Source organism: Hydractinia symbiolongicarpus, chromosome 1, assembly GCF_029227915.1.
Source record: "Hydractinia symbiolongicarpus strain clone_291-10 chromosome 1, HSymV2.1, whole genome shotgun sequence".
NCBI classification, from domain to species: domain Eukaryota; kingdom Metazoa; phylum Cnidaria; class Hydrozoa; order Anthoathecata; family Hydractiniidae; genus Hydractinia; species Hydractinia symbiolongicarpus.
The window spans coordinates 27,780,297-27,804,821 of record NC_079875.1 but is presented as its reverse complement, the minus strand read 5'-3'; the positions used below and the strand labels follow the sequence as shown (position 1 = coordinate 27,804,821).

Sequence of the window (24,525 nt, the reverse complement as noted above, 5' to 3'; positions counted from 1 at the left end):
CAAAAATGACCTAGAAATTAAGTCCAACCGGTTGCTAGGGCTGTTGCTATGAAACTTTAAGGCATTGTAGCTCTAAGCAATTGGGAAATAACTGAATAATACAAATTATTTTGTTATTTTTTTTATGTTTTATGTTAGAGTTATCGGTAAAACATTTTTTTTAAAGGGGAGCCACCTTAAAAACTTAATCTTGATAAATATTTTTAAACTGGATAGAAACAAGTTTATTGAGAGAAGTTACGCAGAAATCATGTATGGAAAATAAAGTTCGATATTTCTTTCACACTCCAATATATATATATCATAAGCTCATATCTTAGGAGCAACATTTTTACGTAGCGTTGTTACAAAAGGGGATGGGTTATGTCTTTGGAGTTTTTTCCGGTAACCCAAGTCAAACCTTACATACCTAATAAGTCGTTGTTGCTTGTTCTTGGTAGTATACTACGGACAGGTTCTATAAATAAACAAATTAAAATTAGAATACGTCACAAGAAATACATTAAATGTCTTTTATCAAAAGAAAACTGTAGTTTTTTATGGTTGTTCCTAAGACAGGTCATGGAATGACAAAATTATACCTTCTTCTTTTTCTTCTAAACGGACAGATAGAGGGTCAATAGTCGCTATGAAAGGAGCTAAGATTAGATAAAGACGATTTATTGACAATTATTGTGATATAATAACAGAAAGGATGTATTAAACAGTCAAGAGTGCCATGACGACTCCTTATCAAATATACACTCAAAGCTAAGAATACATACCTAGTGTCTCGTTAAAAATTGGCAAATTTGAGTCAGGTTTTATAAGTTGACCAAATAAATTGTGTTTTTAAGGATTTAAGGTGCTAAAACAAAGCGGTAACTGGGACAGAAAGCGCTTTATCTTTTTTGTATCTGAGAGAAATTAGGATAGTTTTGTGAAATGGATATGCGCTTTTGCAGAAATCAGGATAAGAAATTATACCTATTTCTTCTGTTTCGTCGGAAAAGACAGATGCAGGATCAACACTTGCTATGGAGGGAACTGAGGTGAGATAAGGAATCATATATTATTAACAGTCAAAGTGATGAAATTATGAATCAACGAAATAAGCTGCAACACATCACCCTAGAAGTATAATTTGTTATTAGCATCTCTCTCATTAAAGCGCCCCATGTAACAAGTATTCTCTCACTCTAAAAGGAAGAGGTGCTTAATAGAAAATTTCTTTATATTCATATCAACCAAAACAAAACAAACCTCGTAAATGATCTTAAAATAAATTTTCTTGTTAAAAAACTTACAACTTAATATTCTGGGAATTTTAACTGCCATTTGACACTTTTAACGTGGTAGCCATTTCTTATTTTCGCCGCAATAAAAGAAAGAATAGACTTGAACCTCCAGCTTGGGTGAGGTAGTTGGTGGTACAATATCTGTCTCTTCTCCAATCGATTTTCTTTCTTCTTTGTTCAAATTCTCTGAAATCTCTGTTTTGGAAGTCGTGGCCTGGGCTTCAGCGTGCGCACAGCTGTCATCTCTTCGTCAACAGCACGAACGGACCTTGTTATAGATCTGTTTTTCAGATTTCTATATATTTAAAAGATCCATCTTCTCCCGTTCACAAGCTATAGTGAGATTCTGCTGCTCCATCTTCTTATCAAAATATTGAAAGATAAGAGCAGCATCTTTCTTAGACCAACCACGTTCTGGAGTTTTCAGATGATCACCAACACCAAGAACTTTTTGTATCACGACATGCACTATTCTTGCTTGATTTTTGTTTTTTGTTTTTTACTCTGTATATTTTGCTGGCAGTCTAACGCAAGTGTGCAAGGAGATCAGCAACAGGCTGCGCATTTTCGTGGTCCTTATCATGAACAGCAGTGGTCACAGACTTTCTGATCAAGGTTGTGCTCATATTTACCTTTTTCGTTTCAGAGCGCCAGTGTATATTCCTGATCTCGACCAAGCAGAATTTATTTGTCGACTAACTGAGCCCGCTTTAAGCGCATTGCCATTACGGGTAACAAAAATGTTCTCGCTTGTTGTGGAAATTTTAGGGCGAATGCGCGTGGCATAGATGTCAAGAAGACGAGCTAAATGCAAAAGAATACATAAAATATGGACTGTCTTCGTTGTCTCTAAGGATATAAAAAAAGCCTCAGTACGCAATAATAAAGTCACAACCTGAAGCAAGATTTTCTTCTTATAATTACTTCACTCAAGAACTATTATTTTGTAACCATGTTTTAGTACTGTTTTTTCTGACTCTGACGTGAATTGAACACGCAACCTTCTGATCTGGAGTCAGACGCGCTACCATTGCGCCACAGAGTCCGTAGCTATACAACTGCGTAAGACTGGGACCCAGAGTAGTTTAAGTTATTACTACATGAGTATTACTGTGGAAAGTTTATCATTTCTTGAACATGATAGTTTAGTAGGCGACGTTTCGGGAGATCCTTCTCCCATCATCGGGTGTACCTGACCCGAATCCAAAAGGCACGTTAGGGATGTTAGGCGCATGTGATAACACCTACAATAAGGAAATACTCTTAACTTCAGGGCAAGACTTGCGATTCAGTCGAGTTTGGTTTGTTTTCTGCAGTAAATAGCATTAAGGATGTGCTATTTCGAGTGTCCTTGTAAAAAATGAAACAAGCGGAAATTGCACTGACAACATTAGTTACACTCCAACAATGGGCTCAACCAGGATTTGAACCTAAAGCAAGAATCATGCCACTAGACCATTGAGCCTCTATGTCCCGTGCATTTTATTATATCCATAGAGACGAGAAGACAGTCCCTATCTTTAACATTAGTTACACTTTAATAATGGGCTCAACCGGGATTTGAACCCGGGACCTCTCGCATCCAAAGCGAGAATCATGCCACTAGACCATTGAGCCTCCATGTCACTTGCAACATGTCACAATGTTCTATTAAGAATGGCTTTGGAAAAATATGGACTGTCTTCGTTGTCTCTAAGGATATAAAAAAAGCCTGAGTACACAATAATGAAGTCACAACCTGGAGCAAGATTTTCTTCTTACAATTACTTCACTCAAGAACCATTATTTTGTCAGCATGATATAATACTGTTTTTATGACCCTGACGTGAATTGAACACGCAAGCTTCTGATCTGGAGTCAGACGCGCTACCATTGCGCCACAGAGTCCGTAGCTACACAACTGCGTAAGACTGGGACCCAGAGCAGTTAAGTTATTATTACATGTGTTCCTGTCCCTAATCTAAAAGGCACGTTAGGGATGTTAGCCTCATGTGATAACACCTACAATAAGGAAGTACTCTAAACTTCAGGGCAAGACTTCCGATTTAGTCGAGTTGGTTTGATCCCTGAAGTAAATAGCATTAAGGATGTGTTATTTCGAGTGTCTTTGTAAAAAATGAAACAAGCGGAAATTGCACTGACAACATTAGTTGCACTCCAACAATGGGCTCAACCGGGATTTGAACCTAAAGCGAGAATCATGCCACTAGACCATTGAGCCTCCATGTCACTTGCAACATGTCACAATGTTCTATTAAGAATGGCTTTGGAAAAATATGGACTGTCTTTGTTGTCTCTAAGGATATAAAAAAAAGCCTCAGTACACAATAATGAAGTCACAACCTGGAGCAAGATTTTCTTCTTACAATTACTTCACTCAAGAACCATTATTTTGTCAGCATGATCTAATACTGTTTTTATGACCCTGACGTGAATTGAACACGCAACCTTCTGATCTGGAGTCAGACGCGCTACCATTGCGCCACAGAGTCCGTAGCTATACGCGTATATAGCTATATGCGTAAGACTGGGACCCAGAGCAGTTAAGTTATTATTACATGTGTGCCTGTCCCTAATCTAAAAGGCACGTTAGGGATGTTAGCCTCATGTGATAACACCTACAATAAGGAAGTACTCTAAACTTCAGGGCAAGACTTCCGATTTAGTCGAGTTGGTTTGATCCCTGAAGTAAATAGCATTAAGGATGTGTTATTTCGAGTGTCTTTGTAAAAAATGAAACAAGCGGAAATTGCACTGACAACATTAGTTGCACTCCAACAATGGGCTCAACCGGGATTTGAACCTAAAGCGAGAATCATGCCACTAGACCATTGAGCCTCCATGTCACTTGCAACATGTCACAATGTTCTATTAAGAATGGCTTTGGAAAAATATGGACTGTCTTTGTTGTCTCTAAGAATATAAAAAAAAGCCTCAGTACACAATAATGAAGTCACAACCTGGAGCAAGATTTTCTTCTTACAATTACTTCACTCAAGAACCATTATTTTGTCAGCATGATCTAATACTGTTTTTATGACCCTGACGTGAATTGAACACGCAACCTTCTGATCTGGAGTCAGACGCGCTACCATTGCGCCACAGAGTCCGTAGCTATACGCGTATATAGCTATATGCGTAAGACTGGGACCCAGAGCAGTTAAGTTATTACTACATGTGTGCCTGTCCCTAATCCAAAAGGCACGTTAGGGATGTTAGGCTCATGTGATAACACCTACAATAAGGAAGTACTCTAAACTTCAGGGCAAGACTTCCGATTTAGTCGAGTTGGTTTGATCCCTGAAGTAAATAGCATTAAGGATGTTTTATTTCGAGTGTCTTTGTAAAAAATGAAACAAGCGGAAATTGCACTGACAACATTAGTTGCACTCCAACAATGGGCTGAACCGGGATTTGAACCTAAAGCAAGAATCATACCATTAGACCATTGAGCCTCTATGTCACGTGCGCTTTATTAGATACAGAGAGACGCCGAAGACAGTCCTTATCTTTAACATTAGTTACACTTCAACAATGGGCTCAACCGGAATTTGAACCCGGGACCTCTCGCACTCAAAGCGAGAATCATGCCACTAGACCATTGAGCCTCTATGTCACGTGCAACATGTCACAATCTTGAAAGACCTATTAAGAATGGATTTGGAAAGATAGGGACTGTCTTCGTTGTCTCTAAGGATATTAAAAAAAAGCCTCAGTACGCAATAATGAAGTCACAACCTGGAGCAAGATTTTCTTCTTACAATTACTTCACACAAGAACCATTATTTTGTAACCATGTTTTAATACTGTTTTTTATGACTCTGACGTAAATTCAACACGCAACCTTCTGATCTGGAGTCAGACGCGCTGCCATTGCCCCATAGAGTCCGTAGCTATACAACTGCGTAAGACTGGGACCCAGATAGTTAATTTATTACTACATGTTTACCCGACCGGAATCCAAAAGGCACGTTAGGGATGTTAGGCGCATGTGACAACGCCTACAATAAGGAAGCACTCTTAACTTCAGGGCAAAACTTGCGTTTCAGTCGGGTTTGGTTTGTTCTCTGCAGTAAATAGCATTAAGGATGTGCTATTTCGAGTGTCTTTGTAAAAAATGAAACAAGCGGAAATTGCACTGACAACATTAGTTACACTAAAACAATGGACTCAGCCGGGATTTGAACCTAAAGCAAGAATCATGCCATTAGGCCATTGAGCCTCTATGTCACGTGCGTTTTATTATATACTTAGAGACGACGAAGACAGTCTTTATCTTTAGCATTATTTACACTTTAACAATGGGCTCAACCGGGATTTGAACCCGGGACCTCTCGCACCCGAAGCGAGAATCATACCACTAGACCATTGAGCCTCCATGTCACATGCAACATGTCACAATGTTCTATTAAGAATGGATTTGGAAAAATAGGGACTGTCTTCGTTGTCTCTAAGGATATAAAAAAAGCCTCAGTACGCAATAATGAAGTCACAACCTGAAGCAAGATTTTCTTCTTACAATTACTTCACTCAAGAACTATTATTTTGTAACCATGTTTTAGTACTGTTTTTTCTGACTCTGACGTGAATTGAACACGCAACCTTCTGATCTGGAGTCAGACGCGCTACCATTACACCACAGAGTCCGTAGCTATACAACTGCGTAAGACTGGGACCCAGAGTAGTTTAAGTTATTACTACATGTGTATTACTGTGGAAAGTTTATCATTTCTTGAACATGATAGTTTAGTAGGCGACGTTTCGGGAGATCCTTCTCCCATCATCGGGTGTACCTGACCCGAATCCAAAAGGCACGTTAGGGATGTTAGGCGCATGTGATAACACCTACAATAAGGAAATACTCTTAACTTCAGGGCAAGACTTGCGATGCAGTCGAGTTTGGTTTGTTTTCTGCAGTAAATAGCATTAAGGATGTGCTATTTCGAGTGTCCTTGTAAAAAATAAAACAAGCGGAAATTGCACTGACAACATTAGTTACACTCCAACAATCGGCTCAACCGGGATTTGAACCTAAAGCAAGAATCATACCATTAGACCATTGAGCCTCTATGTCACGTGCGCTTTATTAGATACTGAGAGACGCCGAAGACAGTCCTTATCTTTAACATTAGTTACACTTCAACAATGGGCTCAACCGGAATTTGAACCCGGGACCTCTCGCACTCAAAGCGAGAATCATGCCACTAGACCATTGAGCCTCTATGTCACGTGCAACATGTCACAATCTTGAAAGACCTATTAAGAATGGATTTGGAAAGATAGGGACTGTCTTCGTTGTCTCTAAGGATATTAAAAAAAAGCCTCAGTACGCAATAATGAAGTCACAACCTGGAGCAAGATTTTCTTCTTACAATTACTTCACACAAGAACCATTATTTTGTAACCATGTTTTAATACTGTTTTTTATGACTCTGACGTGAATTGAACACGCAACCTTCTGATCTGGAGTCAGACGCGCTGCCATTGCGCCATAGAGTCCGTAGCTATACAACTGCGTAAGACTGTGACCCAGATAGTTAATTTATTACTACATGTTTACCCGACCGGAATCCAAAAGGCACGTTAGGGATGTTAGGCGCATGTGACAACGCCTACAATAAGGAAGCACTCTTAACTTCAGGGCAAAACTTGCGTTTCAGTCGGGTTTGGTTTGTTCTCTGCAGTAAATAGCATTAAGGATGTGCTATTTCGAGTGTCTTTGTAAAAAATGAAACAAGCGGAAATTGCACTGACAACATTAGTTACACTAAAACAATGGGCTCAGCCGGGATTTGAACCTAAAGCAAGAATCATGCCATTAGGCCATTGAGCCTCTATGTCACGTGCGTTTTATTATATACTTAGAGACGACGAAGACAGTCTTTATCTTTAGCATTAGTTACACTTTAACAATGGGTTCAACCGGGATTTGAAGCCGGGACCTCTCGCACCCGAAGCGAGAATCATGCCACTAGACCATTGAGCCTCCATGTCACATGCAACATGTCACAATGTTCTATTAAGAATGGATTTGGAAAAATAGGGACTGTCTTCGTTGTCTCTAAGGATATAAAAAAAGCCTCAGTACGCAATAATGAAGTCACAACCTGAAGCAAGATTTTCTTCTTACAATTACTTCACTCAAGAACTATTATTTTGTAACCATGTTTTAGTACTGTTTTTTCTGACTCTGACGTGAATTGAACACGCAACCTTCTGATCTGGAGTCAGACGCGCTACCATTGCACCACAGAGTCCGTAGCTATACAACTGCGTAAGACTGGGACCCAGAGTAGTTTAAGTTATTACTACATGTGTATTACTGTGGAAAGTTTATCATTTCTTGAACATGATAGTTTAGTAGGCGACGTTTCGGGAGATCCTTCTCCCATCATCGGGTGTACCTGACCCGAATCCAAAAGGCACGTTAGGGATGTTAGGCGCATGTGATAACACCTACAATAAGGAAATACTCTTAACTTCAGGGCAAGACTTGCGATTCAGTCGAGTTTGGTTTGTTTTCTGCAGTAAATAGCATTAAGGATGTGCTATTTCGAGTGTCCTTGTAAAAAATAAAACAAGCGGAAATTGCACTGACAACATTAGTTACACTCCAACAATGGGCTCAACCGGGATTTGAACCTAAAGCAAGAATCATGCCACTAGACCATTGAGCCTCTATGTCCCGTGCATTTTATTATATCCATAGAGACGAGAAGACAGTCCCTATCTTTAACATTAGTTACACTTTAATAATGGGCTCAACCGGGATTTGAACCCGGGACCTCTCGCACCCAAGGCGAGAATCATGCCACTAGACCATTGAGCCTCCATGTCACATGCAACATATCACAATGTTCTATTAAGAATGGATTTGGAAAAATAGGGACTGTCTTTGTTGTCTCTAAGGATATTAAAAAAAAGCCTCAGTACGCAATAATGAAGTCACAACCTGGAGCAAGATTTTCTTCTTACAATTACCTCACACAAGAACCATTATTTTGTAACCATGTTTTAATACTGTTTTTTATGACTCTGACGTGAATTGAACACGCAACCTTCTGATCTGGAGTCAGACGCGCTGCCATTGCGCCATAGAGTCCGTAGCTATACAACTGCGTAAGACTGTGACCCAGATAGTTAATTTATTACTACATGTTTACCCGACCGGAATCCAAAAGGCACGTTAGGGATGTTAGGCTCATGTGATAACACCTACAATAAGGAAGTACTCTAAACTTCAGGGCAAGACTTCCGATTTAGTCGAGTTTGGTTTGATCCCTGAAGTAAATAGCATTAAGGATGTGTTATTTTGAGTGTCTTTGTAAAAAATGAAACAAGCGGAAATTGCACTGACAACATTAGTTGCACTCCAACAATGGGCTCAACCGGGATTTGAACCTAAAGCAAGAATCATACCATTAGACCATTGAGCCTCTATGTCACGTGCGCTTTATTAGATACTGAGAGACGCCGAAGACAGTCCTTATCTTTAACATTAGTTACACTTCAACAATGGGCTCAACCGGAATTTGAACCCGGGACCTCTCGCACTCAAAGCGAGAATCATGCCACTAGACCATTGAGCCTCTATGTCACGTGCAACATGTCACAATCTTGAAAGACCTATTAAGAATGGATTTGGAAAGATAGGGACTGTCTTCGTTGTCTCTAAGGATATTAAAAAAAAGCCTCAGTACGCAATAATGAAGTCACAACCTGGAGCAAGATTTTCTTCTTACAATTACTTCACTCAAGAACCATTATTTTGTCAGCATGATCTAATACTGTTTTTATGACCCTGACGTGAATTGAACACGCAACCTTCTGATCTGGAGTCAGACGCGCTACCATTGCGCCACAGAGTCCGTAGCTATACGCGTATATAGCTATATGCGTAAGACTGGGACCCAGAGCAGTTAAGTTATTACTACATGTGTGCCTGTCCCTAATCCAAAAGGCACGTTAGGGATGTTAGGCTCATGTGATAACACCTACAATAAGGAAGTACTCTAAACTTCAGGGCAAGACTTCCGATTTAGTCGAGTTGGTTTGATCCCTGAAGTAAATAGCATTAAGGATGTTTTATTTCGAGTGTCTTTGTAAAAAATGAAACAAGCGGAAATTGCACTGACAACATTAGTTGCACTCCAACAATGGGCTGAACCGGGATTTGAACCTAAAGCAAGAATCATACCATTAGACCATTGAGCCTCTATGTCACGTGCGCTTTATTAGATACTGAGAGACGCCGAAGACAGTCCTTATCTTTAACATTAGTTACACTTCAACAATGGGCTCAACCGGAATTTGAACCCGGGACCTCTCGCACTCAAAGCGAGAATCATGCCACTAGACCATTGAGCCTCTATGTCACGTGCAACATGTCACAATCTTGAAAGACCTATTAAGAATGGATTTGGAAAGATAGGGACTGTCTTCGTTGTCTCTAAGGATATTAAAAAAAAGCCTCAGTACGCAATAATGAAGTCACAACCTGGAGCAAGATTTTCTTCTTACAATTACTTCACACAAGAACCATTATTTTGTAACCATGTTTTAATACTGTTTTTTATGACTCTGACGTAAATTCAACACGCAACCTTCTGATCTGGAGTCAGACGCGCTGCCATTGCCCCATAGAGTCCGTAGCTATACAACTGCGTAAGACTGGGACCCAGATAGTTAATTTATTACTACATGTTTACCCGACCGGAATCCAAAAGGCACGTTAGGGATGTTAGGCGCATGTGACAACGCCTACAATAAGGAAGCACTCTTAACTTCAGGGCAAAACTTGCGTTTCAGTCGGGTTTGGTTTGTTCTCTGCAGTAAATACCATTAAGGATGTGCTATTTCGAGTGTCTTTGTAAAAAATGAAACAAGCGGAAATTGCACTGACAACATTAGTTACACTAAAACAATGGACTCAGCCGGGATTTGAACCTAAAGCAAGAATCATGCCATTAGGCCATTGAGCCTCTATGTCACGTGCGTTTTATTATATACTTAGAGACGACGAAGACAGTCTTTATCTTTAGCATTATTTACACTTTAACAATGGGCTCAACCGGGATTTGAACCCGGGACCTCTCGCACCCGAAGCGAGAATCATACCACTAGACCATTGAGCCTCCATGTCACATGCAACATGTCACAATGTTCTATTAAGAATGGATTTGGAAAAATAGGGACTGTCTTCGTTGTCTCTAAGGATATAAAAAAAGCCTCAGTACGCAATAATGAAGTCACAACCTGAAGCAAGATTTTCTTCTTACAATTACTTCACTCAAGAACTATTATTTTGTAACCATGTTTTAGTACTGTTTTTTCTGACTCTGACGTGAATTGAACACGCAACCTTCTGATCTGGAGTCAGACGCGCTACCATTACACCACAGAGTCCGTAGCTATACAACTGCGTAAGACTGGGACCCAGAGTAGTTTAAGTTATTACTACATGTGTATTACTGTGGAAAGTTTATCATTTCTTGAACATGATAGTTTAGTAGGCGACGTTTCGGGAGATCCTTCTCCCATCATCGGGTGTACCTGACCCGAATCCAAAAGGCACGTTAGGGATGTTAGGCGCATGTGATAACACCTACAATAAGGAAATACTCTTAACTTCAGGGCAAGACTTGCGATGCAGTCGAGTTTGGTTTGTTTTCTGCAGTAAATAGCATTAAGGATGTGCTATTTCGAGTGTCTTTGTAAAAAATGAAACAAGCGGAAATTGCACTGACAACATTAGTTACACTAAAACAATGGGCTCAGCCGGGATTTGAACCTAAAGCAAGAATCATGCCATTAGGCCATTGAGCCTCTATGTCACGTGCGTTTTATTATATACTTAGAGACGACGAAGACAGTCTTTATCTTTAGCATTAGTTACACTTTAACAATGGGTTCAACCGGGATTTGAAGCCGGGACCTCTCGCACCCGAAGCGAGAATCATGCCACTAGACCATTGAGCCTCCATGTCACATGCAACATGTCACAATGTTCTATTAAGAATGGATTTGGAAAAATAGGGACTGTCTTCGTTGTCTCTAAGGATATAAAAAAAGCCTCAGTACGCAATAATGAAGTCACAACCTGAAGCAAGATTTTCTTCTTACAATTACTTCACTCAAGAACTATTATTTTGTAACCATGTTTTAGTACTGTTTTTTCTGACTCTGACGTGAATTGAACACGCAACCTTCTGATCTGGAGTCAGACGCGCTACCATTGCACCACAGAGTCCGTAGCTATACAACTGCGTAAGACTGGGACCCAGAGTAGTTTAAGTTATTACTACATGTGTATTACTGTGGAAAGTTTATCATTTCTTGAACATGATAGTCTAGTAGGCGACGTTTCGGGAGATCCTTCTCCCATCATCGGGTGTACCTGACCCGAATCCAAAAGGCACGTTAGGGATGTTAGGCGCATGTGATAACACCTACAATAAGGAAGTACTCTAAACTTCAGGGCAAGACTTCCGATTTAGTCGAGTTTGGTTTGATCCCTGAAGTAAATAGCATTAAGGATGTGTTATTTTGAGTGTCTTTGTAAAAAATGAAACAAGCGGAAATTGCACTGACAACATTAGTTGCACTCCAACAATGGGCTCAACCGGGATTTGAACCTAAAGCAAGAATCATACCATTAGACCATTGAGCCTCTATGTCACGTGCGCTTTATTAGATACTGAGAGACGCCGAAGACAGTCCTTATCTTTAACATTAGTTACACTTCAACAATGGGCTCAACCGGAATTTGAACCCGGGACCTCTCGCACTCAAAGCGAGAATCATGCCACTAGACCATTGAGCCTCTATGTCACGTGCAACATGTCACAATCTTGAAAGACCTATTAAGAATGGATTTGGAAAGATAGGGACTGTCTTCGTTGTCTCTAAGGATATTAAAAAAAAGCCTCAGTACGCAATAATGAAGTCACAACCTGGAGCAAGATTTTCTTCTTACAATTACTTCACACAAGAACCATTATTTTGTAACCATGTTTTAATACTGTTTTTTATGACTCTGACGTGAATTGAACACGCAACCTTCTGATCTGGAGTCAGACGCGCTGCCATTGCGCCATAGAGTCCGTAGCTATACAACTGCGTAAGACTGTGACCCAGATAGTTAATTTATTACTACATGTTTACCCGACCGGAATCCAAAAGGCACGTTAGGGATGTTAGGCGCATGTGACAACGCCTACAATAAGGAAGCACTCTTAACTTCAGGGCAAAACTTGCGTTTCAGTCGGGTTTGGTTTGTTCTCTGCAGTAAATAGCATTAAGGATGTGCTATTTCGAGTGTCTTTGTAAAAAATGAAACAAGCGGAAATTGCACTGACAACATTAGTTACACTAAAACAATGGGCTCAGCCGGGATTTGAACCTAAAGCAAGAATCATGCCATTAGGCCATTGAGCCTCTATGTCACGTGCGTTTTATTATATCCATAGAGACGAGAAGACAGTCCCTATCTTTAACATTAGTTACACTTTAATAATGGGCTCAACCGGGATTTGAACCCGGGACCTCTCGCACCCAAGGCGAGAATCATGCCACTAGACCATTGAGCCTCCATGTCACATGCAACATATCACAATGTTCTATTAAGAATGGATTTGGAAAAATAGGGACTGTCTTTGTTGTCTCTAAGGATATTAAAAAAAAGCCTCAGTACGCAATAATGAAGTCACAACCTGGAGCAAGATTTTCTTCTTACAATTACTTCACACAAGAACCATTATTTTGTAACCATGTTTTAATACTGTTTTTTATGACTCTGACGTGAATTGAACACGCAACCTTCTGATCTGGAGTCAGACGCGCTGCCATTGCGCCATAGAGTCCGTAGCTATACAACTGCGTAAGACTGTGACCCAGATAGTTAATTTATTACTACATGTTTACCCGACCGGAATCCAAAAGGCACGTTAGGGATGTTAGGCTCATGTGATAACACCTACAATAAGGAAGTACTCTAAACTTCAGGGCAAGACTTCCGATTTAGTCGAGTTTGGTTTGATCCCTGAAGTAAATAGCATTAAGGATGTGTTATTTTGAGTGTCTTTGTAAAAAATGAAACAAGCGGAAATTGCACTGACAACATTAGTTGCACTCCAACAATGGGCTCAACCGGGATTTGAACCTAAAGCAAGAATCATACCATTAGACCATTGAGCCTCTATGTCACGTGCGCTTTATTAGATACTGAGAGACGCCGAAGACAGTCCTTATCTTTAACATTAGTTACACTTCAACAATGGGCTCAACCGGAATTTGAACCCGGGACCTCTCGCACTCAAAGCGAGAATCATGCCACTAGACCATTGAGCCTCTATGTCACGTGCAACATGTCACAATCTTGAAAGACCTATTAAGAATGGATTTGGAAAGATAGGGACTGTCTTCGTTGTCTCTAAGGATATTAAAAAAAAGCCTCAGTACGCAATAATGAAGTCACAACCTGGAGCAAGATTTTCTTCTTACAATTACTTCACTCAAGAACCATTATTTTGTCAGCATGATCTAATACTGTTTTTATGACCCTGACGTGAATTGAACACGCAACCTTCTGATCTGGAGTCAGACGCGCTACCATTGCGCCACAGAGTCCGTAGCTATACGCGTATATAGCTATATGCGTAAGACTGGGACCCAGAGCAGTTAAGTTATTACTACATGTGTGCCTGTCCCTAATCCAAAAGGCACGTTAGGGATGTTAGGCTCATGTGATAACACCTACAATAAGGAAGTACTCTAAACTTCAGGGCAAGACTTCCGATTTAGTCGAGTTGGTTTGATCCCTGAAGTAAATAGCATTAAGGATGTTTTATTTCGAGTGTCTTTGTAAAAAATGAAACAAGCGGAAATTGCACTGACAACATTAGTTGCACTCCAACAATGGGCTGAACCGGGATTTGAACCTAAAGCAAGAATCATACCATTAGACCATTGAGCCTCTATGTCACGTGCGCTTTATTAGATACTGAGAGACGCCGAAGACAGTCCTTATCTTTAACATTAGTTACACTTCAACAATGGGCTCAACCGGAATTTGAACCCGGGACCTCTCGCACTCAAAGCGAGAATCATGCCACTAGACCATTGAGCCTCTATGTCACGTGCAACATGTCACAATCTTGAAAGACCTATTAAGAATGGATTTGGAAAGATAGGGACTGTCTTCGTTGTCTCTAAGGATATTAAAAAAAAGCCTCAGTACGCAATAATGAAGTCACAACCTGGAGCAAGATTTTCTTCTTACAATTACTTCACACAAGAACCATTATTTTGTAACCATGTTTTAATACTGTTTTTTATGACTCTGACGTAAATTCAACACGCAACCTTCTGATCTGGAGTCAGACGCGCTGCCATTGCCCCATAGAGTCCGTAGCTATACAACTGCGTAAGACTGGGACCCAGATAGTTAATTTATTACTACATGTTTACCCGACCGGAATCCAAAAGGCACGTTAGGGATGTTAGGCGCATGTGACAACGCCTACAATAAGGAAGCACTCTTAACTTCAGGGCAAAACTTGCGTTTCAGTCGGGTTTGGTTTGTTCTCTGCAGTAAATACCATTAAGGATGTGCTATTTCGAGTGTCTTTGTAAAAAATGAAACAAGCGGAAATTGCACTGACAACATTAGTTACACTAAAACAATGGACTCAGCCGGGATTTGAACCTAAAGCAAGAATCATGCCATTAGGCCATTGAGCCTCTATGTCACGTGCGTTTTATTATATACTTAGAGACGACGAAGACAGTCTTTATCTTTAGCATTATTTACACTTTAACAATGGGCTCAACCGGGATTTGAACCCGGGACCTCTCGCACCCGAAGCGAGAATCATACCACTAGACCATTGAGCCTCCATGTCACATGCAACATGTCACAATGTTCTATTAAGAATGGATTTGGAAAAATAGGGACTGTCTTCGTTGTCTCTAAGGATATAAAAAAAGCCTCAGTACGCAATAATGAAGTCACAACCTGAAGCAAGATTTTCTTCTTACAATTACTTCACTCAAGAACTATTATTTTGTAACCATGTTTTAGTACTGTTTTTTCTGACTCTGACGTGAATTGAACACGCAACCTTCTGATCTGGAGTCAGACGCGCTACCATTACACCACAGAGTCCGTAGCTATACAACTGCGTAAGACTGGGACCCAGAGTAGTTTAAGTTATTACTACATGTGTATTACTGTGGAAAGTTTATCATTTCTTGAACATGATAGTTTAGTAGGCGACGTTTCGGGAGATCCTTCTCCCATCATCGGGTGTACCTGACCCGAATCCAAAAGGCACGTTAGGGATGTTAGGCGCATGTGATAACACCTACAATAAGGAAATACTCTTAACTTCAGGGCAAGACTTGCGATGCAGTCGAGTTTGGTTTGTTTTCTGCAGTAAATAGCATTAAGGATGTGCTATTTCGAGTGTCTTTGTAAAAAATGAAACAAGCGGAAATTGCACTGACAACATTAGTTACACTAAAACAATGGGCTCAGCCGGGATTTGAACCTAAAGCAAGAATCATGCCATTAGGCCATTGAGCCTCTATGTCACGTGCGTTTTATTATATACTTAGAGACGACGAAGACAGTCTTTATCTTTAGCATTAGTTACACTTTAACAATGGGTTCAACCGGGATTTGAAGCCGGGACCTCTCGCACCCGAAGCGAGAATCATGCCACTAGACCATTGAGCCTCCATGTCACATGCAACATGTCACAATGTTCTATTAAGAATGGATTTGGAAAAATAGGGACTGTCTTCGTTGTCTCTAAGGATATAAAAAAAGCCTCAGTACGCAATAATGAAGTCACAACCTGAAGCAAGATTTTCTTCTTACAATTACTTCACTCAAGAACTATTATTTTGTAACCATGTTTTAGTACTGTTTTTTCTGACTCTGACGTGAATTGAACACGCAACCTTCTGATCTGGAGTCAGACGCGCTACCATTGCACCACAGAGTCCGTAGCTATACAACTGCGTAAGACTGGGACCCAGAGTAGTTTAAGTTATTACTACATGTGTATTACTGTGGAAAGTTTATCATTTCTTGAACATGATAGTCTAGTAGGCGACGTTTCGGGAGATCCTTCTCCCATCATCGGGTGTACCTGACCCGAATCCAAAAGGCACGTTAGGGATGTTAGGCGCATGTGATAACACCTACAATAAGGAAGTACTCTAAACTTCAGGGCAAGACTTCCGATTTAGTCGAGTTTGGTTTGATCCCTGAAGTAAATAGCATTAAGGATGTGTTATTTTGAGTGTCTTTGTAAAAAATGAAACAAGCGGAAATTGCACTGACAACATTAGTTGCACTCCAACAATGGGCTCAACCGGGATTTGAACCTAAAGCAAGAATCATACCATTAGACCATTGAGCCTCTATGTCACGTGCGCTTTATTAGATACTGAGAGACGCCGAAGACAGTCCTTATCTTTAACATTAGTTACACTTCAACAATGGGCTCAACCGGAATTTGAACCCGGGACCTCTCGCACTCAAAGCGAGAATCATGCCACTAGACCATTGAGCCTCTATGTCACGTGCAACATGTCACAATCTTGAAAGACCTATTAAGAATGGATTTGGAAAGATAGGGACTGTCTTCGTTGTCTCTAAGGATATTAAAAAAAAGCCTCAGTACGCAATAATGAAGTCACAACCTGGAGCAAGATTTTCTTCTTACAATTACTTCACACAAGAACCATTATTTTGTAACCATGTTTTAATACTGTTTTTTATGACTCTGACGTGAATTGAACACGCAACCTTCTGATCTGGAGTCAGACGCGCTGCCATTGCGCCATAGAGTCCGTAGCTATACAACTGCGTAAGACTGTGACCCAGATAGTTAATTTATTACTACATGTTTACCCGACCGGAATCCAAAAGGCACGTTAGGGATGTTAGGCGCATGTGACAACGCCTACAATAAGGAAGCACTCTTAACTTCAGGGCAAAACTTGCGTTTCAGTCGGGTTTGGTTTGTTCTCTGCAGTAAATAGCATTAAGGATGTGCTATTTCGAGTGTCTTTGTAAAAAATGAAACAAGCGGAAATTGCACTGACAACATTAGTTACACTAAAACAATGGGCTCAGCCGGGATTTGAACCTAAAGCAAGAATCATGCCATTAGGCCATTGAGCCTCTATGTCACGTGCGTTTTATTATATACTTAGAGACGACGAAGACAGTCTTTATCTTTAGCATTAGTTACACTTTAACAATGGGCTCAACCGGGATTTGAACCCGGGACCTCTCGCACCCGAAGCGAGAATCATACCACTAGACCATTGAGCCTCCATGTCACATGCAACATGTCACAATGTTCTATTAAGAATGGATTTGGAAAAATAGGGACTGTCTTCGTTGTCTCTAAGGATATAAAAAAAGCCTCAGTACGCAATAATGAAGTCACAACCTGAAGCAAGATTTTCTTCTTACAATTACTTCACTCAAGAACTATTATTTTGTAACCATGTTTTAGTACTGTTTTTTCTGACTCTGACGTGAATTGAACACGCAACCTTCTGATCTGGAGTCAGACGCGCTACCATTGCACCACAGAGTCCGTAGCTATACAACTGCGTAAGACTGGGACCCAGAGTAGTTTAAGTTATTACTACATGTGTATTACTGTGGAAAGTTTATCATTTCTTGAACATGATAGTTTAGTAGGCGACGTTTCGGGAGGTCCTTCTCCCATCATCGGGTGTACCTGACCCGAATCCAAAAGGCACGTTAGGGATGTTAGGCGCATGTGATAACACCTACAATAAGGAAATACTCTTAACTTCAGGGCAAGACTTGCGATTCAGTCGAGTTTGGTTTGTTTTCTGCAGTAAATAGCATTAAGGATGTGCTATTTCGAGTGTCCTTGTAAAAAATAAAACAAGCGGAAATTGCACTGACAACATTAGTTACACTCCAACAATCGGCTCAACCGGGATTTGAACCTAAAGCAAGAATCATACCATTAGACCATTGAGCCTCTATGTCACGTGCGCTTTATTAGATACTGAGAGACGCCGAAGACAGTCCTTATCTTTAACATTAGTTACACTTCAACAATGGGCTCAACCGGAATTTGAACCCGGGACCTCTCGCACTCAAAGCGAGAATCATGCCACTAGACCATTGAGCCTCTATGTCACGTGCAACATGTCACAATCTTGAAAGACCTATAAAGAATGGATTTGGAAAGATAGGGACTGTCTTCGTTGTCTCTAAGGATATTAAAAAAAAGCCTCAGTACGCAATAATGAAGTCACAACCTGGAGCAAGATTTTCTTCTTACAATTACTTCACACAAGAACCATTATTTTGTAACCATGTTTTAATACTGTTTTTTATGACTCTGACGTGAATTGAACACGCAACCTTCTGATCTGGAGTCAGACGCGCTGCCATTGCGCCATAGAGTCCGTAGCTATACAACTGCGTAAGACTGTGACCCAGATAGTTAATTTATTACTACATGTTTACCCGACCGGAATCCAAAAGGCACGTTAGGGATGTTAGGCTCATGTGATAACACCTACAATAAGGAAGTACTCTAAACTTCAGGGCAAGACTTCCGATTTAGTCGAGTTTGGTTTGATCCCTGAAGTAAATAGCATTAAGGATGTGTTATTTTGAGTGTCTTTGTAAAAAATGAAACAAGCGGAAATTGCACTGACAACATTAGTTGCACTCCAACAATGGGCTCAACCGGGATTTGAACCTAAAGCAAGAATCATACCATTAGACCATTGAGCCTCTATGTCACGTGCGCTTTATTAGATACTGAGAGACGCCGAAGACAGTCCTTATCTTTAACATTAGTTACACTTCAACAATGGGCTCAACCGGAATTTGAACCCGGGACCTCTCGCACTCAAAGCGAGAATCATGCCACTAGACCATTGAGCCTCTATGTCACGTGCAACATGTCACAATCTTGAAAGACCTATTAAGAATGGATTTGGAAAGATAGGGACTGTCTTCGTTGTCTCTAAGGATATTAAAAAAAAGCCTCAGTACGCAATAATGAAGTCACAACCTGGAGCAAGATTTTCTTCTTACAATTACTTCACACAAGAACCATTATTTTGTAACCATGTTTTAATACTGTTTTTTATGACTCTGACGTGAATTGAACACGCAACCTTCTGATCTGGAGTCAGACGCGCTGCCATTGCGCCATAGAGTCCGTAGCTATACAACTGCGTAAGACTGTGACCCAGATAGTTAATTTATTACTACATGTTTACCCGACCGGAATCCAAAAGGCACGTTAGGGATGTTAGGCGCATGTGACAACGCCTACAATAAGGAAGCACTCTTAACTTCAGGGCAAAACTTGCGTTTCAGTCGGGTTTGGTTTGTTCTCTGCAGTAAATAGCATTAAGGATGTGCTATTTCGAGTGTCTTTGTAAAAAATGAAACAAGCGGAAATTGCACTGACAACATTAGTTACACTAAAACAATGGGCTCAGCCGGGATTTGAACCTAAAGCAAGAATCATGCCATTAGGCCATTGAGCCTCTATGTCACGTGCGTTTTATTATATACTTAGAGACGACGAAGACAGTCTTTATCTTTAGCATTAGTTACACTTTAACAATGGGCTCAACCGGGATTTGAACCCGGGACCTCTCGCACCCGAAGCGAGAATCATGCCACTAGACCATTGAGCCTCCATGTCACATGCAACATGTCACAATGTTCTATTAAGAATGGATTTGGAAAAATAGGGACTGTCTTCGTTGTCTCTAAGGATATAAAAAAAGCCTCAGTACGCAATAATGAAGTCACAACCTGAAGCAAGATTTTCTTCTTACAATTACTTCACTCAAGAACTATTATTTTGTAACCATGTTTTAGTACTGTTTTTTCTGACTCTGACGTGAATTGAACACGCAACCTTCTGATCTGGAGTCAGACGCGCTGCCATTGCGCCATAGAGTCCGTAGCTATACAACTGCGTAAGACTGTGACCCAGATAGTTAATTTATTACTACATGTTTACCCGACCGGAATCCAAAAGGCACGTTAGGGATGTTAGGCTCATGTGATAACACCTACAATAAGGAAGTACTCTAAACTTCAGGGCAAGACTTCCGATTTAGTCGAGTTTGGTTTGATCCCTGAAGTAAATAGCATTAAGGATGTGTTATTTTGAGTGTCTTTGTAAAAAATGAAACAAGCGGAAATTGCACTGACAACATTAGTTGCACTCCAACAATGGGCTCAACCGGGATTTGAACCTAAAGCAAGAATCATACCATTAGACCATTGAGCCTCTATGTCACGTGCGCTTTATTAGATACTGAGAGACGCCGAAGACAGTCCTTATCTTTAACATTAGTTACACTTCAACAATGGGCTCAACCGGAATTTGAACCCGGGACCTCTCGCACTCAAAGCGAGAATCATGCCACTAGACCATTGAGCCTCTATGTCACGTGCAACATGTCACAATCTTGAAAGACCTATTAAGAATGGATTTGGAAAGATAGGGACTGTCTTCGTTGTCTCTAAGGATATTAAAAAAAAGCCTCAGTACGCAATAATGAAGTCACAACCTGGAGCAAGATTTTCTTCTTACAATTACTTCACTCAAGAACCATTATTTTGTCAGCATGATCTAATACTGTTTTTATGACCCTGACGTGAATTGAACACGCAACCTTCTGATCTGGAGTCAGACGCGCTACCATTGCGCCACAGAGTCCGTAGCTATACGCGTATATAGCTATATGCGTAAGACTGGGACCCAGAGCAGTTAAGTTATTACTACATGTGTGCCTGTCCCTAATCCAAAAGGCACGTTAGGGATGTTAGGCTCATGTGATAACACCTACAATAAGGAAGTACTCTAAACTTCAGGGCAAGACTTCCGATTTAGTCGAGTTGGTTTGATCCCTGAAGTAAATAGCATTAAGGATGTTTTATTTCGAGTGTCTTTGTAAAAAATGAAACAAGCGGAAATTGCACTGACAACATTAGTTGCACTCCAACAATGGGCTGAACCGGGATTTGAACCTAAAGCAAGAATCATACCATTAGACCATTGAGCCTCTATGTCACGTGCGCTTTATTAGATACTGAGAGACGCCGAAGACAGTCCTTATCTTTAACATTAGTTACACTTCAACAATGGGCTCAACCGGAATTTGAACCCGGGACCTCTCGCACTCAAAGCGAGAATCATGCCACTAGACCATTGAGCCTCTATGTCACGTGCAACATGTCACAATCTTGAAAGACCTATTAAGAATGGATTTGGAAAGATAGGGACTGTCTTCGTTGTCTCTAAGGATATTAAAAAAAAGCCTCAGTACGCAATAATGAAGTCACAACCTGGAGCAAGATTTTCTTCTTACAATTACTTCACACAAGAACCATTATTTTGTAACCATGTTTTAATACTGTTTTTTATGACTCTGACGTAAATTCAACACGCAACCTTCTGATCTGGAGTCAGACGCGCTGCCATTGCCCCATAGAGTCCGTAGCTATACAACTGCGTAAGACTGGGACCCAGATAGTTAATTTATTACTACATGTTTACCCGACCGGAATCCAAAAGGCACGTTAGGGATGTTAGGCGCATGTGACAACGCCTACAATAAGGAAGCACTCTTAACTTCAGGGCAAAACTTGCGTTTCAGTCGGGTTTGGTTTGTTCTCTGCAGTAAATAGCATTAAGGATGTGCTATTTCGAGTGTCTTTGTAAAAAATGAAACAAGCGGAAATTGCACTGACAACATTAGTTACACTAAAACAATGGACTCAGCCGGGATTTGAACCTAAAGCAAGAATCATGCCATTAGGCCATTGAGCCTCTATGTCACGTGCGTTTTATTATATACTTAGAGACGACGAAGACAGTCTTTATCTTTAGCATTATTTACACTTTAACAATGGGCTCAACCGGGATTTGAACCCGGGACCTCTCGCACCCGAAGCGAGAATCATACCACTAGACCATTGAGCCTCCATGTCACATGCAACATGTCACAATGTTCTATTAAGAATGGATTTGGAAAAATAGGGACTGTCTTCGTTGTCTCTAAGGATATAAAAAAAGCCTCAGTACGCAATAATGAAGTCACAACCTGAAGCAAGATTTTCTTCTTACAATTACTTCACTCAAGAACTATTATTTTGTAACCATGTTTTAGTACTGTTTTTTCTGACTCTGACGTGAATTGAACACGCAACCTTCTGATCTGGAGTCAGACGCGCTACCATTACACCACAGAGTCCGTAGCTATACAACTGCGTAAGACTGGGACCCAGAGTAGTTTAAGTTATTACTACATGTGTATTACTGTGGAAAGTTTATCATTTCTTGAACATGATAGTTTAGTAGGCGACGTTTCGGGAGATCCTTCTCCCATCATCGGGTGTACCTGACCCGAATCCAAAAGGCACGTTAGGGATGTTAGGCGCATGTGATAACACCTACAATAAGGAAATACTCTTAACTTCAGGGCAAGACTTGCGATGCAGTCGAGTTTGGTTTGTTTTCTGCAGTAAATAGCATTAAGGATGTGCTATTTCGAGTGTCCTTGTAAAAAATAAAACAAGCGGAAATTGCACTGACAACATTAGTTACACTCCAACAATCGGCTCAACCGGGATTTGAACCTAAAGCAAGAATCATACCATTAGACCATTGAGCCTCTATGTCACGTGCGCTTTATTAGATACTGAGAGACGCCGAAGACAGTCCTTATCTTTAACATTAGTTACACTTCAACAATGGGCTCAACCGGAATTTGAACCCGGGACCTCTGGCACTCAAAGCGAGAATCATGCCACTAGACCATTGAGCCTCTATGTCACGTGCAACATGTCACAATCTTGAAAGACCTATTAAGAATGGATTTGGAAAGATAGGGACTGTCTTCGTTGTCTCTAAGGATATTAAAAAGAAGCCTCAGTACGCAATAATGAAGTCACAACCTGGAGCAAGATTTTCTTCTTACAATTACTTCACACAAGAACCATTATTTTGTAACCATGTTTTAATACTGTTTTTTATGACTCTGACGTGAATTGAACACGCAACCTTCTGATCTGGAGTCAGACGCGCTGCCATTGCGCCATAGAGTCCGTAGCTATACAACTGCGTAAGACTGTGACCCAGATAGTTAATTTATTACTACATGTTTACCCGACCGGAATCCAAAAGGCACGTTAGGGATGTTAGGCGCATGTGACAACGCCTACAATAAGGAAGCACTCTTAACTTCAGGGCAAAACTTGCGTTTCAGTCGGGTTTGGTTTGTTCTCTGCAGTAAATAGCATTAAGGATGTGCTATTTCGAGTGTCTTTGTAAAAAATGAAACAAGCGGAAATTGCACTGACAACATTAGTTACACTAAAACAATGGGCTCAGCCGGGATTTGAACCTAAAGCAAGAATCATGCCATTAGGCCATTGAGCCTCTATGTCACGTGCGTTTTATTATATACTTAGAGACGACGAAGACAGTCTTTATCTTTAGCATTAGTTACACTTTAACAATGGGTTCAACCGGGATTTGAAGCCGGGACCTCTCGCACCCGAAGCGAGAATCATGCCACTAGACCATTGAGCCTCCATGTCACATGCAACATGTCACAATGTTCTATTAAGAATGGATTTGGAAAAATAGGGACTGTCTTCGTTGTCTCTAAGGATATAAAAAAAGCCTCAGTACGCAATAATGAAGTCACAACCTGAAGCAAGATTTTCTTCTTACAATTACTTCACTCAAGAACTATTATTTTGTAACCATGTTTTAGTACTGTTTTTTCTGACTCTGACGTGAATTGAACACGCAACCTTCTGATCTGGAGTCAGACGCGCTACCATTGCACCACAGAGTCCGTAGCTATACAACTGCGTAAGACTGGGACCCAGAGTAGTTTAAGTTATTACTACATGTGTATTACTGTGGAAAGTTTATCATTTCTTGAACATGATAGTTTAGTAGGCGACGTTTCGGGAGATCCTTCTCCCATCATCGGGTGTACCTGACCCGAATCCAAAAGGCACGTTAGGGATGTTAGGCGCATGTGATAACACCTACAATAAGGAAATACTCTTAACTTCAGGGCAAGACTTGCGATTCAGTCGAGTTTGGTTTGTTTTCTGCAGTAAATAGCATTAAGGATGTGCTATTTCGAGTGTCCTTGTAAAAAATAAAACAAGCGGAAATTGCAC

The 24,525-nt window shown here is 40.6% G+C and overlaps 34 non-coding genes across 34 annotated transcripts; all 34 read right to left on the bottom strand.

The window, feature by feature from the left end:
* Window positions 1–2,250: 2,250 nt before the first annotated feature.
* Window positions 2,251–2,322, bottom strand: Trnaw-cca (transfer RNA tryptophan (anticodon CCA)). The gene has a single exon. It is a non-coding gene; the product is annotated as a tRNA-Trp (tRNA).
* Window positions 2,323–2,822: 500 nt separating this feature from the next.
* On the bottom strand, window positions 2,823–2,894 carry Trnap-ugg (transfer RNA proline (anticodon UGG)). Its single transcript has one exon. It is a non-coding gene; the product is annotated as a tRNA-Pro (tRNA).
* A 198-nt stretch (window positions 2,895–3,092) lies between these two features.
* Window positions 3,093–3,164, bottom strand: Trnaw-cca (transfer RNA tryptophan (anticodon CCA)). The gene has a single exon. It is a non-coding gene; the product is annotated as a tRNA-Trp (tRNA).
* Window positions 3,165–3,697: 533 nt separating this feature from the next.
* Trnaw-cca (transfer RNA tryptophan (anticodon CCA)) lies at window positions 3,698–3,769 on the bottom strand. Its single transcript has one exon. It is a non-coding gene; the product is annotated as a tRNA-Trp (tRNA).
* Window positions 3,770–4,314: 545 nt separating this feature from the next.
* Trnaw-cca (transfer RNA tryptophan (anticodon CCA)) lies at window positions 4,315–4,386 on the bottom strand. The gene has a single exon. It is a non-coding gene; the product is annotated as a tRNA-Trp (tRNA).
* A 1,194-nt stretch (window positions 4,387–5,580) lies between these two features.
* Window positions 5,581–5,652, bottom strand: Trnap-cgg (transfer RNA proline (anticodon CGG)). Its single transcript has one exon. It is a non-coding gene; the product is annotated as a tRNA-Pro (tRNA).
* A 199-nt stretch (window positions 5,653–5,851) lies between these two features.
* Trnaw-cca (transfer RNA tryptophan (anticodon CCA)) lies at window positions 5,852–5,923 on the bottom strand. Its single transcript has one exon. It is a non-coding gene; the product is annotated as a tRNA-Trp (tRNA).
* A 781-nt stretch (window positions 5,924–6,704) lies between these two features.
* Window positions 6,705–6,776, bottom strand: Trnaw-cca (transfer RNA tryptophan (anticodon CCA)). The gene has a single exon. It is a non-coding gene; the product is annotated as a tRNA-Trp (tRNA).
* A 686-nt stretch (window positions 6,777–7,462) lies between these two features.
* Trnaw-cca (transfer RNA tryptophan (anticodon CCA)) lies at window positions 7,463–7,534 on the bottom strand. Its single transcript has one exon. It is a non-coding gene; the product is annotated as a tRNA-Trp (tRNA).
* Window positions 7,535–8,034: 500 nt separating this feature from the next.
* Trnap-ugg (transfer RNA proline (anticodon UGG)) lies at window positions 8,035–8,106 on the bottom strand. The gene has a single exon. It is a non-coding gene; the product is annotated as a tRNA-Pro (tRNA).
* Window positions 8,107–8,307: 201 nt separating this feature from the next.
* On the bottom strand, window positions 8,308–8,379 carry Trnaw-cca (transfer RNA tryptophan (anticodon CCA)). Its single transcript has one exon. It is a non-coding gene; the product is annotated as a tRNA-Trp (tRNA).
* A 694-nt stretch (window positions 8,380–9,073) lies between these two features.
* Window positions 9,074–9,145, bottom strand: Trnaw-cca (transfer RNA tryptophan (anticodon CCA)). The gene has a single exon. It is a non-coding gene; the product is annotated as a tRNA-Trp (tRNA).
* Window positions 9,146–10,339: 1,194 nt separating this feature from the next.
* On the bottom strand, window positions 10,340–10,411 carry Trnap-cgg (transfer RNA proline (anticodon CGG)). The gene has a single exon. It is a non-coding gene; the product is annotated as a tRNA-Pro (tRNA).
* Window positions 10,412–10,610: 199 nt separating this feature from the next.
* On the bottom strand, window positions 10,611–10,682 carry Trnaw-cca (transfer RNA tryptophan (anticodon CCA)). The gene has a single exon. It is a non-coding gene; the product is annotated as a tRNA-Trp (tRNA).
* Window positions 10,683–11,454: 772 nt separating this feature from the next.
* Trnaw-cca (transfer RNA tryptophan (anticodon CCA)) lies at window positions 11,455–11,526 on the bottom strand. Its single transcript has one exon. It is a non-coding gene; the product is annotated as a tRNA-Trp (tRNA).
* A 781-nt stretch (window positions 11,527–12,307) lies between these two features.
* Window positions 12,308–12,379, bottom strand: Trnaw-cca (transfer RNA tryptophan (anticodon CCA)). Its single transcript has one exon. It is a non-coding gene; the product is annotated as a tRNA-Trp (tRNA).
* Window positions 12,380–12,793: 414 nt separating this feature from the next.
* On the bottom strand, window positions 12,794–12,865 carry Trnap-ugg (transfer RNA proline (anticodon UGG)). Its single transcript has one exon. It is a non-coding gene; the product is annotated as a tRNA-Pro (tRNA).
* Window positions 12,866–13,066: 201 nt separating this feature from the next.
* Trnaw-cca (transfer RNA tryptophan (anticodon CCA)) lies at window positions 13,067–13,138 on the bottom strand. Its single transcript has one exon. It is a non-coding gene; the product is annotated as a tRNA-Trp (tRNA).
* Window positions 13,139–13,832: 694 nt separating this feature from the next.
* On the bottom strand, window positions 13,833–13,904 carry Trnaw-cca (transfer RNA tryptophan (anticodon CCA)). The gene has a single exon. It is a non-coding gene; the product is annotated as a tRNA-Trp (tRNA).
* A 1,194-nt stretch (window positions 13,905–15,098) lies between these two features.
* On the bottom strand, window positions 15,099–15,170 carry Trnap-cgg (transfer RNA proline (anticodon CGG)). The gene has a single exon. It is a non-coding gene; the product is annotated as a tRNA-Pro (tRNA).
* A 199-nt stretch (window positions 15,171–15,369) lies between these two features.
* Window positions 15,370–15,441, bottom strand: Trnaw-cca (transfer RNA tryptophan (anticodon CCA)). The gene has a single exon. It is a non-coding gene; the product is annotated as a tRNA-Trp (tRNA).
* Window positions 15,442–16,213: 772 nt separating this feature from the next.
* Trnaw-cca (transfer RNA tryptophan (anticodon CCA)) lies at window positions 16,214–16,285 on the bottom strand. The gene has a single exon. It is a non-coding gene; the product is annotated as a tRNA-Trp (tRNA).
* Window positions 16,286–17,066: 781 nt separating this feature from the next.
* Window positions 17,067–17,138, bottom strand: Trnaw-cca (transfer RNA tryptophan (anticodon CCA)). The gene has a single exon. It is a non-coding gene; the product is annotated as a tRNA-Trp (tRNA).
* A 415-nt stretch (window positions 17,139–17,553) lies between these two features.
* Trnap-cgg (transfer RNA proline (anticodon CGG)) lies at window positions 17,554–17,625 on the bottom strand. Its single transcript has one exon. It is a non-coding gene; the product is annotated as a tRNA-Pro (tRNA).
* Window positions 17,626–17,824: 199 nt separating this feature from the next.
* Trnaw-cca (transfer RNA tryptophan (anticodon CCA)) lies at window positions 17,825–17,896 on the bottom strand. Its single transcript has one exon. It is a non-coding gene; the product is annotated as a tRNA-Trp (tRNA).
* A 781-nt stretch (window positions 17,897–18,677) lies between these two features.
* On the bottom strand, window positions 18,678–18,749 carry Trnaw-cca (transfer RNA tryptophan (anticodon CCA)). Its single transcript has one exon. It is a non-coding gene; the product is annotated as a tRNA-Trp (tRNA).
* Window positions 18,750–19,444: 695 nt separating this feature from the next.
* Window positions 19,445–19,516, bottom strand: Trnaw-cca (transfer RNA tryptophan (anticodon CCA)). The gene has a single exon. It is a non-coding gene; the product is annotated as a tRNA-Trp (tRNA).
* A 415-nt stretch (window positions 19,517–19,931) lies between these two features.
* Trnap-cgg (transfer RNA proline (anticodon CGG)) lies at window positions 19,932–20,003 on the bottom strand. The gene has a single exon. It is a non-coding gene; the product is annotated as a tRNA-Pro (tRNA).
* Window positions 20,004–20,202: 199 nt separating this feature from the next.
* Window positions 20,203–20,274, bottom strand: Trnaw-cca (transfer RNA tryptophan (anticodon CCA)). Its single transcript has one exon. It is a non-coding gene; the product is annotated as a tRNA-Trp (tRNA).
* A 694-nt stretch (window positions 20,275–20,968) lies between these two features.
* Window positions 20,969–21,040, bottom strand: Trnaw-cca (transfer RNA tryptophan (anticodon CCA)). Its single transcript has one exon. It is a non-coding gene; the product is annotated as a tRNA-Trp (tRNA).
* Window positions 21,041–22,234: 1,194 nt separating this feature from the next.
* Window positions 22,235–22,306, bottom strand: Trnap-cgg (transfer RNA proline (anticodon CGG)). Its single transcript has one exon. It is a non-coding gene; the product is annotated as a tRNA-Pro (tRNA).
* Window positions 22,307–22,505: 199 nt separating this feature from the next.
* Window positions 22,506–22,577, bottom strand: Trnaw-cca (transfer RNA tryptophan (anticodon CCA)). Its single transcript has one exon. It is a non-coding gene; the product is annotated as a tRNA-Trp (tRNA).
* A 781-nt stretch (window positions 22,578–23,358) lies between these two features.
* Window positions 23,359–23,430, bottom strand: Trnaw-cca (transfer RNA tryptophan (anticodon CCA)). Its single transcript has one exon. It is a non-coding gene; the product is annotated as a tRNA-Trp (tRNA).
* Window positions 23,431–24,116: 686 nt separating this feature from the next.
* Window positions 24,117–24,188, bottom strand: Trnaw-cca (transfer RNA tryptophan (anticodon CCA)). The gene has a single exon. It is a non-coding gene; the product is annotated as a tRNA-Trp (tRNA).
* Window positions 24,189–24,525: the final 337 nt, after the last annotated feature.